At 53.0% G+C, this 18,972-nt stretch overlaps 1 long non-coding RNA gene across 1 annotated transcript in view; it reads right to left on the reverse strand.

The window, feature by feature from the left end:
- Positions 1–14,620: 14,620 nt before the first annotated feature.
- Positions 14,621–18,972, reverse strand: part of LOC140399793 (uncharacterized) — a 6,777-nt gene continuing 2,425 nt past the window's right edge. The window contains exon 2 of the long non-coding RNA XR_011937880.1: positions 14,621–14,940. This is a non-coding gene — a long non-coding RNA (uncharacterized lncRNA). The remainder of the gene's footprint in view (positions 14,941–18,972) is intronic.

An 18,972-nucleotide genomic window follows, 5' to 3' on the forward strand; every position in this document is an offset into this window, starting at 1 on the left:
TTAACCTTCTCCTCATTGACTCCCATCGCAAACCCTTCCCCCATTTGGAACGCTTCCATTCAATCTCCCCCTTAACATTCTCTTCATTGACTCCCATCTCCCATCGCAAACCCATCCCCCATTTGGAACGCCTCGATTCAATCTCCCCCTTAACCTTCTCCTCATTGACTCCCATCTCCCATCGTAAACCCTTCCCCCATTTGAAACGTCTCGATTCAATCTCCCCCTTAACCTTCTCCTCATTGACTCCTATCTCCTATCGCAAACCCTTCCCCCATTGGGAACGTCTCGATTCAATCTCCCCCTTCTCCTTCTCCTCATTGACTCCCATCACCCATCGCAAACAGTACCCCCATTTGGAACTTCTCGATTCAATCTCCCCCTTAACCTTCTCCTCATTGATTCCCATCTCCCATCGCAAACCCTTCACCATTGGGAACGCCTCGATTCAATCTCCCCCTTAACCTTCTCCTCTTTGACTCCCATCGCAAACCCTTCCCCCATTTGGAACGTCTCGATTCAATCTCCCCGGTAACCTTCTCCTCATTGACCCCCATCGCAAACCCTTCCCCCATTTGGAACGTCTCGATTCAATCTCCCCCTTAACCTTCTCCTCACTGACTCCCATCGCAAACCCTTCCCCCATTTGGAATGCCTCGATTCAATCTCCCCCTCAATCTTCTCCTCATTGACTCCCATCTCCCATCGCAAACCATTCCCCAATTTGGAACGCCTCGATTCAATCTCCCCCTTATCCTTCTCCTCATTGACTCCCATCGCAAACCATTCCGCCATTGGGAACGCCGCGATTCCATCTCTCCCTTAAACTTCTCCTCATTGACTCCCATCTCCCATCGCAAACCCTCCCCCCCATTCGGAACGTCTCGATTCAATCTCCCCCTTAACCTTCTCCTCATTGACTCCCATCTCCCATCGCAAACCCTCCCCCATTTGGAACGCCGCGATTCAATCTCCCCCTTAACCTTCTCCTCATTGACTCCCGTCTCCCATCGCAAACCCTTCCCCCATTGGGAAGTCCTCGATTCAATCTCCCCCTTAACCTTCTCCTCATTGACTCCCATCGCAAACCCTTCCCCCATTGGGAAGTCCTCGATTCAATCTCCCCCTTAACCTTCTCCTCATTGACTCCCATCGCAAACCCTTCCCCCATTTGGAACGCCTCGATTCAATCTCCCCCTAAACTTTCTCCTCATTGACTCCCATCGCAAACCCTTCCCCCATTTGGAACGCCGCGATCCAATCTCCCCCTTAACCTTCTCCTCAGTGACTCCCATCTCCCATCACAAACACTTCCCCCATTTGGAACGTCTCGATTCAATCTCCTCCTTAACCTTCTCCTCATTGACTCCCATCGCAAACACTTCCCCCATTGGGAACGTCTCGATTCAATCTCCCCCTTAACCTTCTCCTCATTGACTCCCTTCGCAAACACTTCCCCCATTGGAAACACCTCGATGCAATCTCCCCCTTAACCTTCTCCTCAGTGACTCCCATCTCCCATCGCAAACACTTCCCCCATTTGGAATGCCTCGATTCCATGTCCCCCTTAACCTTCTCCCCATTGACTCCCATCGCAAACCCTTCCCCCATTGGGAACGTCTCGATTCAATCTCCCCCTTCACCTTCTCCTCATTGACTCCCATCGCAAACGCTTCCCCGATTTGGAACGTCTCGATTCAATCTCCCCGTAACCTTCTCCTCTTTGACTCCCATCTCCCATCGCAAACCCTTCGCCCATTTGGAACGTTCCGATTCAATCTCCCCCTTAACCTTCTCCTCATTGACTCCCATCTCCCATCGCAAACCCTTCCCCCATTTGGAACACCGCGATTCAATCTCCCCCTTAATCTTCTCCTCATTGACTCGCATCTCCCATCACAAACCCTTCCCCCATTGGGAAGTCCTCGATTCAATCTCCCCCTTAACATTCTCCTCATTGACTCCCATCCCGCATCGCAAACCCTAACCTCATTTGGAACACCTCGATTCAATCTCCCCCTTAACCTTCTCTTCATTGACTCCCATCTCCCATCGCAAACCCTTCCCCCATTTGGAACGTCTCGATTCAATCTCCCCCTTAACCTTCTCCTCATTGACTCCCATCGCAAACCCTTCCCCCATTGGGAACGTCTCGATTCAATCTCCCCCTTAACCTTCTCCTCATTGACTCCCATCTCCCATCGCAAACACATCCCCGATTTGGAACGTCTCGATTCAATCTCCCCGTAACCTTCTCCTCATTGACTCCCATCTCCCATCGCAAATCCTTCCCACATTGGGAAGTCCTCGATTCAATCTCCCCCTTAATATTCTCCTCATTGACTCCCATCTCCCATCGCAAACCCTTCCCCCATTTGGAACTCCTCGATTCAATCTCCCCCTTAATCTTCTCCTCATTGACTCCCATCGCAAACCCTTCCCCCATTGGGAACGTCTCGATTCAATCTCCCCCTTAACCTTCTCCTCATTGACTCCCATCTCCCATCGCAAACGCTTCCCCGATTTGGAACGTCTCGAATCAATCTCCCCGTAACCTTCTCCTCATTGACTCCCATCTCCCATCGCAAATCCTTCCCCCATTGGGAAGTCCTCGATTCAATCTCCCCCTTAACATTCTCCTCATTGACTCCCATCTCCCATCGCAAACACTTCCCCCATTTGGAATGCCTCGATTCAATCTCCCCCTTAACCTTCTCCTCATTGACTCCCATCGCAAACTCTTCCCCCATTGGGAACGTCTCGATTCAATCTCCCCCTTATCCTTCTCCTCATTGACTCCCATCGCAAACCATTCCGCCATTGGGAACGCCGCGATTCCATCTCTCCCTTAAACTTCTCCTCATTGACTCCCATCTCCCATCGCAAACCCTCCCCCCCATTCGGAACGTCTCGATTCAATCTCCCCCTTAACCTTCTCCTCATTGACTCCCATCTCCCATCGCAAACCCTCCCCCATTTGGAACGCCGCGATTCAATCTCCCCCTTAACCTTCTCCTCATTGACTCCCGTCTCCCATCGCAAACCCTTCCCCCATTGGGAAGTCCTCGATTCAATCTCCCCCTTAACCTTCTCCTCATTGACTCCCATCGCAAACCCTTCCCCCATTGGGAAGTCCTCGATTCAATCTCCCCCTTAACCTTCTCCTCATTGACTCCCATCGCAAACCCTTCCCCCATTTGGAACGCCTCGATTCAATCTCCCCCTAAACTTTCTCCTCATTGACTCCCATCGCAAACCCTTCCCCCATTTGGAACGCCGCGATCCAATCTCCCCCTTAACCTTCTCCTCAGTGACTCCCATCTCCCATCACAAACACTTCCCCCATTTGGAACGTCTCGATTCAATCTCCTCCTTAACCTTCTCCTCATTGACTCCCATCGCAAACACTTCCCCCATTGGGAACGTCTCGATTCAATCTCCCCCTTAACCTTCTCCTCATTGACTCCCTTCGCAAACACTTCCCCCATTGGAAACACCTCGATGCAATCTCCCCCTTAACCTTCTCCTCAGTGACTCCCATCTCCCATCGCAAACACTTCCCCCATTTGGAATGCCTCGATTCCATGTCCCCCTTAACCTTCTCCCCATTGACTCCCATCGCAAACCCTTCCCCCATTGGGAACGTCTCGATTCAATCTCCCCCTTAACCTTCTCCTCATTGACTCCCATCGCAAACGCTTCCCCGATTTGGAACGTCTCGATTCAATCTCCCCGTAACCTTCTCCTCTTTGACTCCCATCTCCCATCGCAAACCCTTCGCCCATTTGGAACGTTCCGATTCAATCTCCCCCTTAACCTTCTCCTCATTGACTCCCATCTCCCATCGCAAACCCTTCCCCCATTTGGAACACCGCGATTCAATCTCCCCCTTAATCTTCTCCTCATTGACTCGCATCTCCCATCACAAACCCTTCCCCCATTGGGAAGTCCTCGATTCAATCTCCCCCTTAACATTCTCCTCATTGACTCCCATCCCGCATCGCAAACCCTAACCTCATTTGGAACACCTCGATTCAATCTCCCCCTTAACCTTCTCTTCATTGACTCCCATCTCCCATCGCAAACCCTTCCCCCATTTGGAACGTCTCGATTCAATCTCCCCCTTAACCTTCTCCTCATTGACTCCCATCGCAAACCCTTCCCCCATTGGGAACGTCTCGATTCAATCTCCCCCTTAACCTTCTCCTCATTGACTCCCATCTCCCATCGCAAACACATCCCCGATTTGGAACGTCTCGATTCAATCTCCCCGTAACCTTCTCCTCATTGACTCCCATCTCCCATCGCAAATCCTTCCCACATTGGGAAGTCCTCGATTCAATCTCCCCCTTAATATTCTCCTCATTGACTCCCATCTCCCATCGCAAACCCTTCCCCCATTTGGAACTCCTCGATTCAATCTCCCCCTTAATCTTCTCCTCATTGACTCCCATCGCAAACCCTTCCCCCATTGGGAACGTCTCGATTCAATCTCCCCCTTAACCTTCTCCTCATTGACTCCCATCTCCCATCGCAAACGCTTCCCCGATTTGGAACGTCTCGAATCAATCTCCCCGTAACCTTCTCCTCATTGACTCCCATCTCCCATCGCAAATCCTTCCCCCATTGGGAAGTCCTCGATTCAATCTCCCCCTTAACATTCTCCTCATTGACTCCCATCTCCCATCGCAAACACTTCCCCCATTTGGAATGCCTCGATTCAATCTCCCCCTTAACCTTCTCCTCATTGACTCCCATCGCAAACTCTTCCCCCATTGGGAACGTCTCGATTTAATCTCCCCCTTAACCTTCTCCTCATTGACTCCCTTCGCTAACCCTTCCCCCATTGGAAACACCTCGATTCAATCTCTCCCTAAACCTTCTCCTTATTGACTCCCATCGCAAACCCTTCCCCGATTTGGAACGTCTCGATTCAATCTCCCCGTAACCTTCTCCTCATTGACTCCCATCTCCCATCGCAAACCCTTCCCCCATTGGGAACACCTCGATTCAATCTCCCCCTTAACCTTCTCCTCATTGACTCCCATCTCCCATCGTAAACCCTTCGCCCATTTGGAATGCTTCCATTCAATCTCCCCCTTAACCTTCTCTTCATTGACTCCCATCTCCCATCGCAAACCCTTCCCCCATTGGGAACGTCTCGATTCAATCTCCCCCTTAACCTTCTCCTCATTGACTCCCATCTCCCATCGCAAACCCTTCCCCCATTTGGAACGCCTCGATTCAATCTCCCCCTTAACCTTCTCCTCATTGACTCCCATCTCCCATCGTAAACCCTTCCCCCATTGGGAACGTCTCGATTCAATCTCCCCCTTAACCTTCTCCTCATTGACTCCCATCTCCCATCGCAACCCCTTCCCCCATTGGGAACGTCGCGATTCAATCTCCCCCTTATCCTTCTCCTCATTGACTCCCATTACCCATCGCAAACACTTCCCCCATTTGGAACTTCTCGATTCAATCTCCCCCTTAACCTTCTCCTCATAGATTCGCATCTCCCATCGCAAACCCTTCCCCCATTGGGAACGCCTCGATTCAATCTCCCCCTTAACATTCTCCTCATTGACTCCCATCGCAAACCCTTCCCCCATTTGGAACGTCTCGATTCAATCTCCCCCTTAACCTTCTCCTCATTGACTCCCATCTCCCATCGTAAACCCTTCCCCCATTTGAAACGTCTCGATTCAATCTCCTCCTTAACATTCTCCTCATTGACTAACATCGCAAACACTTCCCCCATTGGGAACGTCTCGATTCAATCTCCCCCTTAACCTTCTCCTCATTGACTCCCTTCGCAAACCCTTCCCCCATTGGAAACAGCTCGATGCAATCTCCCCCTTAACCTTCTCCTCAGTGACTCCCATCTCCCATCGCAAACACTTCCCCCATTTGGAATGCCTCGATTCAATCTCCCCCTTAACCTTCTCCTCATTGACTCCCATCGCAAACCTTTCCCCGATTGGGAACGTCTCGATTCAATCTCCCCCTTAACCTTCTCCTCATTGACTCCCATCTCCCATCGCAAACCCTTCCCCCATTGGGAACGTCTCGATTCAATCTCCCCCTTAACCTTCTCCTCATTGACTCCCATCTCCCATCGCAAACACTTCCCCCATTTGGAATGCCTCGATTCAATCTCCCCCTTAACCTTCTCCTCATTGACTCCCATCTCCCATCGCAAACCCTTCCCCCATTGGGAACGTCTCGATTCAATCTCCCCCTTAACCTTCTCCTCATTGACTCCCATCTCCCATCGCAAACACTTCCCCCATTTGGAATGCCTCGATTCAATCTCCCCCTTAACCTTCTCCTCATTGACACCCATCGCAAACCCTTCCCCCATTGGGAACGTCTCGATTCAATCTCCCCCTTAACCTTCTCCTCATTGACTCCCATCGCAAACCCTTCCCCCATTGGGAACGTCTCGATTCAATCTCCCCCGTAACCTTCTCCTCATTGACTCCCTTCGCAAACCCTTCCCCCATTGGGAACGTCTCGATTCAATCTCCCCCTTAACCTTCTCCTCATTGACTCCCATCGCAAACCCTTCCCCCATTGGGAACGTCTTGTTGCAATCTCCCCCGTAACCTTCTCCTCATTGACTCCCTTCGCAAACCCTTCCCCTATTGGAAACACCTCAATTCAATCTCTCCCTTAACCTTCTCCTCATTGACTCCCATCGTAAACCCTTCCCCGATTTGGAACGTCTCGATTCAATCTCCCCGTAACCTTCTCCTCATTGACTCCCATCTCCCATCGCAAACCCTTCCCCCATTTGGAACGTCTCGATTCAATGTCCCCCTTAACCTTCTCCTCATTGACTCCCATCTCCCATCGCAAACCCTTCCCCAATTGGGAACGTCTCGATTCAATCCCCCCCTTAACATTCTCCTCATTGACTCCCATCGCAAACCCTTCCCCCATTTGGAACGCCTCGATCCAATCTCCCCCTTAACCTTCTCCTCATTGACTCCCATCTCCTATCGCAAACCCTTCCCCCATTTGGAACGTCTCGATTCAATCTCCCCCTTAACCTTCTCCTCATTAACTCCCATCGCAAACCCTTCCCCCATTTGGAACGTCTCGATTCAATCTCCCCCTAAACCTTCTCCTCATTGACTCCCATCGCAAACGCTTCCCCCATTTGGAACGCCTCGATCCAATCTCTCCCTTAACCTTCTCCTCATTGACTCCCATCTCCCATCGCAAACCCTTCGCCCATTTGGAATGCTTCCATTCAATCTCCCCCTTAACCTTCTCTTCATTGACTCCCATCTCCCATCGCAAACCCTTCCCCCATTGGGAACGTCTCGATTCAATCTCCCCCTTAACCTTCTCCTCATTGACTCCCATTTCCCATCGCAAACCCTTCCCCCATTTGGAACGCCTCGATTCAATCTCCCCCTTAACCTTCTCCTCATTGACTCCCATCTCCCATCGCAAACCCTTCCCCCATTTGGAACGCCTCGATTCAATCTCCTCCTTAACCTTCTCCTCATTGACTCCCATCGCAAACACTTCCCCCATTGGGAACGTCTCGATTCAATCTCCCCCTTAACCTTCTCCTCATTGACTCCCATCTCCCTTCGCAAACCCTTCCCCCATTGGAAACAGCTCGATGCAATCTCCCCCTTAACCTTCTCCTCAGTGACTCCCATCTCCCATCGCAAACACTTCCCCCATTTGGAATGCCTCGATTCAATCTCCCCCTTAACCTTCTCCTCATTGACTCCCATCTCCCATCGCAAACCCTTCCCCCATTTGGAACGTCCCGATTCAATCTTCCCCTTAACCTTCTCCTCATTGACTCCCATCTCCCATCGCAAACCCTTCCCCCATTGGGAACGTCTCGATTCAATCTCCCCCTTAACCTTCTCCTCATTGACTCCCATCTCCCATCGCAAACACTTCCCCCATTGGGAACGTCTCGATGCAATCTCCCCCGTAACCTTCTCCTCATTGACTCCCTTCGCAAACCCTTCCCCCATTGGGAACGTCTCGATGCAATCTCCCCCTTAACCTTCTCCTCATTGACTCCCATCGTAAACCCTTCCCCGATTTGGAACGTCTCGATTCAATCTCCCCGTAACCTTCTCCTCATTGACTCCCATCTCCCATCGCAAACCCTTCCCCCATTTGGAACGTCTCGATTCAATGTCCCCCTTAACCTTCTCCTCATTGACTCCCATCTCCCATCGCAAACCCTTCCCCAATTGGGAACGTCTCGATTCAATCCCCCCCTTAACATTCTCCTCATTGACTCCCATCGCAAACCCTTCCCCCATTTGGAACGCCTCGATCCAATCTCCCCCTTAACCTTCTCCTCATTGACTCCCATCTCCCATCGCAAACCCTTCCCCCATTTGGAACGTCTCGATTCAATCTCCCCCTTAACCTTCTCCTCATTAACTCCCATCGCAAACCCTTCCCCCATTTGGAACGTCTCGATTCAATCTCCCCCTAAACCTTCTCCTCATTGACTCCCATCGCAAACGCTTCCCCCATTTGGAACGCCTCGATCCAATCTCTCCCTTAACCTTCTCCTCATTGACTCCCATCTCCCATCGCAAACCATTCGCCCATTTGGAATGCTTCCATTCAATCTCCCCCTTAACCTTCTCTTCATTGACTCCCATCTCCCATCGCAAACCCTTCCCCCATTGGGAACGTCTCGATTCAATCTCCCCCTTAACCTTCTCCTCATTGACTCCCATCTCCCATCGCAAACCCTTCCCCCATTTGGAACGCCTCGATTCAATCTCCCCCTTAACCTTCTCCTCATTGACTCCCATCTCCCATCGCAAACCCTTCCCCCATTTGGAACGCCTCGATTCAATCTCCTCCTTAACCTTCTCCTCATTGACTCCCATCGCACACACTTCCCCCATTGGGAACGTCTCGATTCAATCTCCCCCTTAACCTTCTCCTCATTGACTCCCTTCGCAAACCCTTCCCCCATTGGAAACAGCTCGATGCAATCTCCCCCTTAACCTTCTCCTCAGTGACTCCCATCTCCCATCGCAAACCCTTCCCCCATTTGGAATGCCTCGATTCAATCTCCCCTTAACCTTCTCCTCATTGACTCCCATCTCCCATCGCAAACCTTTCCCCCATTGGGAACGTCTCGACTCAATCTCCCCCTTAACCTTCTCCTCATTGACTCCCGACTCCCATCGCAAACCCTTCCCCCATTGGGAACGTCTCGATTCAATCTCCCCTTTAACCTGCTCCTCACTGACTCCCATCGCAAACCCTTCCCCCATTGGGAACGTCTCGATGCAATCTCCCCGTAACCTTCTCCTCATTGACTCCCTTCGCAAACCCTTCCCCGATTTGGAACGTCTCGATTCAATCTCCCCGTAACCTTCTCCTCATTGACTCCCATCTCCCATCGCAAACCCTTCCCCCATTGGGAAGTCCTCGATTCAATCTCCCCCTTAACATTCTCCTCATTGACTCCCATCCCCCATCGCAAACCCTAACCTCATTTGGAACACCTCGATTCAATCTCCCCCTTAACCTTCTCCTCATTGACTCCCATCTCCCATCGCAAACCCTTCCCCCATTTGGAACGCCTCGATCCAATCTCCCCCTTAACCTTCTCCTCATTGACTCCCATCTCCCATCGCAAACCCTTCCCCCATTTGGAACGTCTCGATTCAATCTCCCCCTTAACCTTCTCCTCATTGACTCCCATCGCAAACCCTTCCCCCATTTGGAACGTCTCGATTTAATCTCCCCCTAAACCTTCTCCTCATTGACTCCCATCGCAAACCCTTCCCCCATTTGGAACGCCTCGATCCAATCTCTCCCTTAACCTTCTCCTCATTGACTCCCATCTCCCATCGCAAACCCTTCCCCCATTTGGAACGCCTCGATTCAATCTCCCCCTTAACCTTCTCCTCATTGACTCCCATCTCCCATCGCAAACCCTTCCCCCATTTGGAACGCCTCGATTCAATCTCCTCCTTAACCTTCTCCTCATTGACTCCCATCGCACACACTTCCCCCATTGGGAACGTCTCGATTCAATCTCCCCCTTAACCTTCTCCTCATTGACTCCCTTCGCAAACCCTTCCCCCATTGGAAACAGCTCGATGCAATCTCCCCCTTAACCTTCTCCTCAGTGACTCCCATCTCCCATCGCAAACCCTTCCCCCATTTGGAATGCCTCGATTCAATCTCCCCCTTAACATTCTCCTCATTGACTCCCATCCCCCATCGCAAACCCTAACCTCATTTGGAACACCTCGATTCAATCTCCCCCTTAACCTTCTCCTCATTGACTCCCATCTCCCATCGCAAACCTTTCCCCCATTGGGAACGTCTCGACTCAATCTCCCCCTTAACCTTCTCCTCATTGACTCCCGACTCCCATCGCAAACCCTTCCCCCATTGGGAACGTCTCGATTCAATCTCCCCTTTAACCTGCTCCTCACTGACTCCCATCGCAAACCCTTCCCCCATTGGGAACGTCTCGATGCAATCTCCCCGTAACCTTCTCCTCATTGACTCCCTTCGCAAACCCTTCCCCGATTTGGAACGTCTCGATTCAATCTCCCCGTAACCTTCTCCTCATTGACTCCCATCTCCCATCGCAAACCCTTCCCCCATTGGGAAGTCCTCGATTCAATCTCCCCCTTAACATTCTCCTCATTGACTCCCATCCCCCATCGCAAACCCTAACCTCATTTGGAACACCTCGATTCAATCTCCCCCTTAACCTTCTCCTCATTGACTCCCATCTCCCATCGCAAACCCTTCCCCCATTTGGAACGCCTCGATCCAATCTCCCCCTTAACCTTCTCCTCATTGACTCCCATCTCCCATCGCAAACCCTTCCCCCATTTGGAACGTCTCGATTCAATCTCCCCCTTAACCTTCTCCTCATTGACTCCCATCGCAAACCCTTCCCCCATTTGGAACGTCTCGATTCAATCTCCCCCTAAACCTTCTCCTCATTGACTCCCATCGCAAACGCTTCCCCCATTTGGAACGCCTCGATCCAATCTCTCCCTTAACCTTCTCCTCATTGACTCCGATCTCCCATCGCAAACCCTTCCCCCATTGGGAACGCTTCCATTCAATCTCCCCTTAACTTTCTCTTCATTGACTCCCACCTCCCATCGCAAACCCTTCCCCCATTTGGAACGCCTCGATTCAATCTCCCCCTTAACCTTCTCCTCATTGACTCCCATCTCCCATCGCAAACCCTTCCACCATTGGGAAGTCCTCGATTCAATCTGCCCCTTAACATTCTCCTCATTGACTCCCGTCTCCCATCGCAAACCCTTCCCCCATTTGGAACGCCGCGATTCAATCTCCCCCTTAACCTTCTCCTCATTGACTCCCTTCGCAAACCCTTCCCCCATTGGAAACACCTCGATGCAATCTCCCCCTTAACCTTCTCCTCAGTGACTCCCATCTCCCATCGCAAACACTTCCCCCATTTGGAACATCTCGATTCAATCTCCCCCTTAACCTTCTCCTCATTGACTCCCATCGCAAACGCTTCCACCATTTGGAACGCCTCGATCCAATCTCTCCCTTAACCTTCTCCTCATTGACTCCCATCTCCCATCGCAAACCCTTCCCCCATTTGGAATGCTTCCATTCAATCTCCCCCTTAACCTTCTCTTCATTGACTCCCATCTCCCATCGCAAACCCTTCCCCCATTGGGAACGTCTCGATTCAATCTCCCCCTTAACCTTCCCCTCATTGACTCCCATCTCCCATCGCAAACCCTTCCCCCATTTGGAACGCCTCGATTCAATCTCCCCCTTAACCTTCTCCTCATTGACTCCCATCTCCCATCGTAAACCCTTCCCCCATTTGAAACGTCTCGATTCAATCTCCTCCTTAACCTTCTCCTCATTGACTCCCATCTCCCATCGCAAACACTTCCCCCATTGGGAACGTCTCGATTCAATCTCCCCCTTAACCTTCTCCTCATTGACTCCCTTCGCAAACCCTTCCCCCATTGGAAACAGCTCGATGCAATCTCCCCCTTAACCTTCTCCTCATTGACTCCCTTCGCAAACCCTTCCCCCATTGGAAACAGCTCGATTCAATCTCCCCCTTAACCTTCTCCTCATTGACTCCCGTCTCCCATCGTAAACCCTTCCCCCATTTGAAACGTCTCGATTCAATCTCCCCCTTAACCTTCTCCTCATTGACTCCCATCGCAAACACTTCCCCCATTGTGAACGTCTCGATTCAATCTCCCCCTTAACGTTCTCCTCATTGACTCCCATCTCCCATCGCAAACCCTTCCCCCATTGGGAACGTCTCGATTCAATCTCCCCCTTAACCTGCTCCTCATTGACTCCCATCTCCCATCGTAAACCCTTCCCCCATTTGAAACGTCTCGATTCAATCTCCCCCTTAACCTTCTCCTCATTGACTCCCATCGCAAACACTTCCCCCATTGGGAACGTCTCGATTCAATCTCCCCCTTAACCTTCTCCTCATTGACTCCCTTCGCAAACCCTTCCCCTATTGGAAACACCTCAATTCAATCTCTCCCTGAACCTTCTCCTTATTGACTCCCATCGCAAACCCTTCCCCGATTTGGAACGTCTCGATTCAATCTCCCCGTAACCTTCTCCTCATTGACTCCCATCTCCCATCGCAAACCCTTCCCCCATTGGGAAGTCCTCGATTCAATCTCCCCCTTAACATTCTCCTCATTGACTCCCATCCCCCATCGCAAACCCTAACCTCATTTGGAACACCTCGATTCAATCTCCCCCTTAACCTTCTCCTCATTGACTCCCATCTCCCATCGCAAACCCTTCCCCCATTTGGAACGCCTCGATCCAATCTCCCCCTTAACCTTCTCCTCATTGACTCCCATCTCCCATCGCAAACCCTTCCCCCATTTGGAACGTCTCGATTCAATCTCCCCCTTAACCTTCTCCTCATTAACTCCCATCTCCCATCGCAAACCCTTCCCCCATTGGGAACGCCTCGATCCAATCTCCCCCTTAACCTTCTCCTCATTGACTCCGATCTCCCATCGCAAACCCTTCCCCCATTGGGAACGCTTCCATTCAATCTCCCCTTAACCTTCCCTTCATTGACTCCCACCTCCCATCGCAAACCCTTCCCCCATTTGGAACGCCTCGATTCAATCTCCCCCTTAACCTTCTCCTCATTGACTCCCATCTCCCATCGTAAACCCTTCCCCCATTTGAAACGTCTCGATTCAATCTCCCCCTTAACCTTCTCCGCATTGACTCCCATCTCCCATCGCAAACCCTTCCCCCATTGGGACCGTCTCGATTTAATCTCCCCCTTATCCTTCTCCTCATTGACTCCCATCGCCCATCGCAAACACTTCCCCTATTTGGAACTTCTCGATTCAATCTCCCCCTTAACCTTCTCCTCATTGATTCCCATCTCCCATCGCAAACCCTTCCCCCATTTGGAACGCCTCGATTCAATCTCCCCCTTAACCTTCTCCTCATTGACTCCCATCGCAAATCCTTCCCCCATTTGGAACGTCTCGATTCAATCTCCCCCTTAACCTTCTCCTCATTGACTCCCATCGCAAACCCTTCCCCCATTTGGAACGTCTCGATTCATTCTCCCCCTTAACCTTCTCCTCATTGACTCCCATCTCCCATCACAAACCCTTCCCCCATTTGGAACGTCTCGATTCAATCTCCCCCTTAACCTGCTCCTCATTGACTCCCATCTCCCATCGCAAAACCTTCCCCCATTTGGAACGTCTCGATTCAATCTCCCCCTTAACCTTCTCCTCATTGACTCCCATCGCAAACACTTCCCCCATTTGAAACGTCTCGATTCAATCTCCCCCTTAACTTTCTCCTCATTGACTCCCATCACAAACCCTTCCCCCATTTGGAACGTCTCGATTCAATCTCCCCCTTAACCTTCTCCTCATTGACTCCCGTCTCCCATCGCAAACCCTTCCCCCATTTGGAACGCCTCGATTCAATCTCCCCCTTAACCTTCTCCTCATTGGCTCCCATCGCAAACCCTTCCCCCATTTGGAACGTCTCGATTCAATCTCCCCCTTAACCTGCTCCTCATTGACTCCCATCGCAAACCCTTCCCCCATTGGGAACATCTCGATTCAATCTCCCCCTTAACCTTCTCCTCATCGACTCCCATCTCCCATCGCAAACCCTTCCCCCATTTGGAACGTCTCGATTCAATCTCCCCCTTAGCCTTCCCCTCATTGACTCCCATCTCCCATCGCAAACCCTTCCCCCATTTGGAACGTCTCGATTCAATCTCCCCCTTAACCTTCTCCTCATTGGCTCCCATCGCAAACCCTTCCCCCGTTTGGAACGTCTCGATTCAATCTCCCCCTTAACCTTCTCCTCATTGACTCCCATCGCAAACCCTTCCCCATTGGGAATGTATCGATTCAATCTCCCCCTTAACCTTCTCCTCAGTGACTCCCATCTCCCATCGCAAACCCTTCCCCCATTTGGAACGTCTCGATTCAATCTCCCCCTTAACTTTCTCCTCATTGACTCCCGTCTCCCATCGCACACCCTTCCCCCATTGGGAACGCCGCGATCCAATCTCCCCCTTAACCTTCTCCTCATTGACCCCCATCCTCCATTTTGTTTCTTTACACATATTTTTATTGAAGGCATTTTCAAAAGTACAAACCGAATCAGAGGAAGCATTCAATTTCAGGAGTTACACTCCCCCGTCCTCCCTCTCCACTGGCACCAACTCCTCCTGCGGAGGTGGAACGCGGCGGGCTGGGGGCGTGAGAGGGCGTGGTGGCGCCTGTCCGTCGGAATGTCCGGATGTCCCCGGTCCTGGATCCGGGGCCGTTTTCCCCGCGTCGGCGCCTCCACTCCCTCGGGATCCTGCGCCTCGTATTTCTCCACGTTCTTCGCTCGCCTCCCACCCGGGAGGAAGACCTTCGGAGACTGGGGGCGGGGGGAGGGGTAAGGAGAGAGGGGAAAGGTCATTGAATGTCCACCACTAACGGTCAGTGAATGAGGGGTGGGATGTGGGGGGGGGGGCAGAGGAGGAGGGGGCGAGGAGGTGGGTAGGGAGGGGGCGAGTGGCGAGGAATAAGGAATGAGGGGGCGAGTAGGGGAGGGGGCAGGAAAGAGGGGAGCAACTGGAAGGGGAGGAGGGGGGCCTTTTTTAACTAGGCCTCAAAGTGAGACGAGGCCGAACATGGCCTAAATTGTCAGGCCCCGTCTCAATCTTGTTGGGGCATCGATTACCCGGGCGTTCCAGCAGAGGAAGATCCCGATAAAGCAATGACCCCTGCACACCCCACCTCTCCAATTCCACTCTTCACTCACCCAGTAGCAGTGGGATCTTTCCATTCCGCCCGGGAAGGCAGACGAGGCCCCAGTTTTAGTGTTAAATCCTCAATAGGGAACCTCAGTACTGGCTCCGGGGGGAGTGTGGGCCTGGATTATGGTGCTCAAATCCTAGAGTGTAGACATCTACCTCCGACAGTGCGGCGCTCCCTCAGTACTGGCTCCGGGGGGAGTGTGGGCCTGGATTAGGGAGCTCAAATCCTAGAGTATAGACATCTCCCTCCGACAGTGCAGCGCTCCCTCAGTACTGGCACCGGGGGGAGTGTGGGCCTGGATTATGGAGCTCAAATCCTAGAGTATAGACATCTCCCTCCGACAGTGCGGCGCTCGCTCAGTACTGGCACCGGGGGGAGTGTGGGCCTGGATTATAGCGCTCAAATCCTAGAGTATAGACATCTCCCTCCGACAGTGCAGCGCTCCCTCAGTACTGGCACCGGGGGGAGTGTGGGTCTGGATTATAGCGCTCAAATCCTAGAGTATAGACATCTCCCTCCGACAGTGCGGCGCTCCCTCAGTACTGGCACCGGGGGGAGTGTCGGCCTGGATTATGGAGCTCAAATCCTAGAGTATAGACATCTACCTCCGACAGTGCAGCGCTCCCTCAGTACTGGCACCGGGGGGAGTGTCGGCCTGGATTATGGAGCTCAAATCCTAGAGTATAGACATCTACCTCCGACAGTGCAGCGCTCCCTCAGTACTGGCACCGGGGGGAGTGTGGGCCTGGATTATGGAGCTCAAATCCGAGAGTATAGACATCTCCCTCCGACAGTGCAGCGCTCCCTCAGTACTGGCACCGGGGGGAGTGTCGGCCTGGATTATGGAGCTCAAATCCTAGAGTATAGACATCTACCTCCGACAGTGCAGCGCTCCCTCAGTACTGGCACCGGGGGGAGTGTGGGCCTGGATTATGGAGCTCAAATCCTAGAGTAGAGACATTTCCCTCCGACAGTGCGGCGCTCCCTCAGTACTGGCACCGGGGGGGAGTGTGGGCCTGGATTATGGAGCTCAAATCCTAGAGTGTATACATCTACCCCCGACAGTGCGGCGCTCCCTCAGTACTGGCACCGGGGGGAGTGTGGGCCTGGATTATAGCGCTCAAATCCTAGAGTATAGACATCTCCCTCCGACAGTGCGGCGCTCCCTCAGTACTGGCACCGGGGGGAGTGTGGGCCTGGATTATAGCGCTCAAATCCTAGAGTATAGACATCTCCCTCCGACAGTGCGGCGCTCCCTCAGTCCTGGCACCGGGGGGAGTGTCGGCCTGGATTATGGAGCTCAAATCCTAGAGTATAGGCATCTACCTCCGACAGTGCAGCGCTCCCTCAGTACTGGCACCGGGGGGAGTGTCGGCCTGGATTATGGAGCTCAAATCCTAGAGTATAGACATCTACCTCCGACAGTGCAGCGCTCCCTCAGTACTGGCACCGGGGGGAGTGTGGGCCTGGATTATGGAGCTCAAATCCTAGAGTAGAGACATTTCCCTCCGACAGTGCGGCGCTCCCTCAGTACTGGCACCGGGGGGGAGTGTGGGCCTGGATTATGGAGCTCAAATCCTAGAGTATAGACATCTACCTCCGACAGTGCAGCACTCCCTCAGTACTGGCACCGGGGGGAGTGTCGGCCTGGATTATGGAGCTCAAATCCTAGAGTATAGACATCTCCCTCCGACAGTGCAGCGCTCCCTCAGTACTGGCACCGGGGGGAGTGTGGGCCTGGATTATGGAGCTCAAATCCTAGAGTATAGACATCTCCCTCCGACAGTGCGGCGCTCCCTCAGTACTGAAACCGGGGGGGGGAGTGTGGGCCTGGATTATGGAGCTCAGATCCTAGAGTATAGACATCTCCCTCCGACAGTGCAGCGCTCCCTCAGTACTGGCACCGGGGGGGAGTGTCGGCCTGGATTATGGAGCTCAAATCCTAGAGTATAGACATCTCCCTCCGACAGTGCAGCGCTCCCTCAGTACTGACACTGGGGGGGGAGTGTGGGCCAGGATTATGGAGCTCAGATCCTAGAGTATAGACATCTCCCTCCGACAGTGCAGCGCTCCCTCAGTACTGGCACCGGGGGGAGTGTCGGCCTGGATTATGGAGCTCAAATCCTAGAGTATAGACATCTCCCTCCGACAGTGCGGCGCTCCCTCAGTACTGAAACCGGGGGGGGGGAGTGTGGGCCTGGATTATGGAGCTCAGATCCTAGAGTATAGACATCTCCCTCCGACAGTGCAGCGCTCCCTCAGTACTGGCACCGGGGGGGAGTGTGGGCCTGGATTATGGAGCTCAAATCCTAGAGTATATACATCTACCCCCGGCAGTGCGGCGCTCCCTCAGTACTGGCACCGGGGGGAGTGTGGGCCTGGATTATCGCGCTCAAATCCTAGAGTATATACATCTCCCTCCGACAGTGCGGCGCTCCCTCAGTACTGGCACCGGGGGGGAGTGTCGGCCTGGATTATGGAGCTCAAATCCTAGAGTATATACATCTACCCCCGGCAGTGCAGCGCTCCCTCAGTACTGGCACCGGGGGGAGTGTGGGCCTGGATTATGGAGCTCAAATCCTAGAGTATAGACATCTACCTCCGACAGTGCAGCACTCCCTCAGTACTGGCACCGGGGGGAGTGTGGGCCTGGATTATGGAGCTCAAATCCTAGAGTATAGACATCTCCCTCCGACAGTGCGGCGCTCCCTCAGTACTGGCACCGGGGGGGAGTGTCGGCCTGGATTATGGAGCTCAAATCCTAGAGTATAGACATCTCCCTCCGACAGTGCAGCGCTCCCTCAGTACTGGCACCGGGGGGAGTGTGGGCCTGGATTATGGAGCTCAAATCCTAGAGTAGAGACATTTCCCTCCGACAGTGCGGCGCTCCCTCAGTACTGGCACCGGGGGGGAGTGTGGGCCTGGATTATGGAGCTCAAATCCTAGAGTGTATACATCTACCCCCGACAGTGCGGCGCTCCCTCAGTACTGGCACCGGGGGGAGTGTGGGCCTGGATTATAGCGCTCAAATCCTAGAGTAAAGAAATCTCCCTCCGACAGTGCGGCGCTCCCTCAGTACTGGCACCGGGGGGAGTGTGGGCCTGGATTATAGCGCTCAAATCCTAGAGTATAGACATCTACCTCCGACAGTGCAGCGCTCCCTCAGTACTGGCACCGGGGGGGAGTGTCGGCCTGGATTATGGAGCTCAAATCCTAGAGTATAGACATCTACCTCCGACAGTGCGGCGCTCCCTCAGTACTGGCACCGGGGGGAGTGTGGGCCTGGATTATGGAGCTCAAATCCTAGAGTATAGACATCTCCGTCCGACAGTGCGGCGCTCCCTCAGTACTGGCACCGGGGGGAGTGTGGGCCTGGATTATGGAGCTCAAATCCTAGAGTAGAGACATTTCCCTCCGACAGTGCGGCGCTCCCTCAGTACTGGCACCGGGGGGGAGTGTGGGCCTGGATTATGGAGCTCAAATCCTAGAGTATAGACATCTACCTCCGACAGTGCAGCACTCCCTCAGTACTGGCACCGGGGGGAGTGTCGGCCTGGATTATGGAGCTCAAATCCTAGAGTATAGACATCTCCCTCCGACAGTGCAGCGCTCCCTCAGTACTGGCACCGGGGGGAGTGTGGGCCTGGAT

Source organism: Scyliorhinus torazame, chromosome 23 (assembly GCF_047496885.1).
Source record: "Scyliorhinus torazame isolate Kashiwa2021f chromosome 23, sScyTor2.1, whole genome shotgun sequence".
NCBI lineage: Eukaryota > Metazoa > Chordata > Chondrichthyes > Carcharhiniformes > Scyliorhinidae > Scyliorhinus > Scyliorhinus torazame.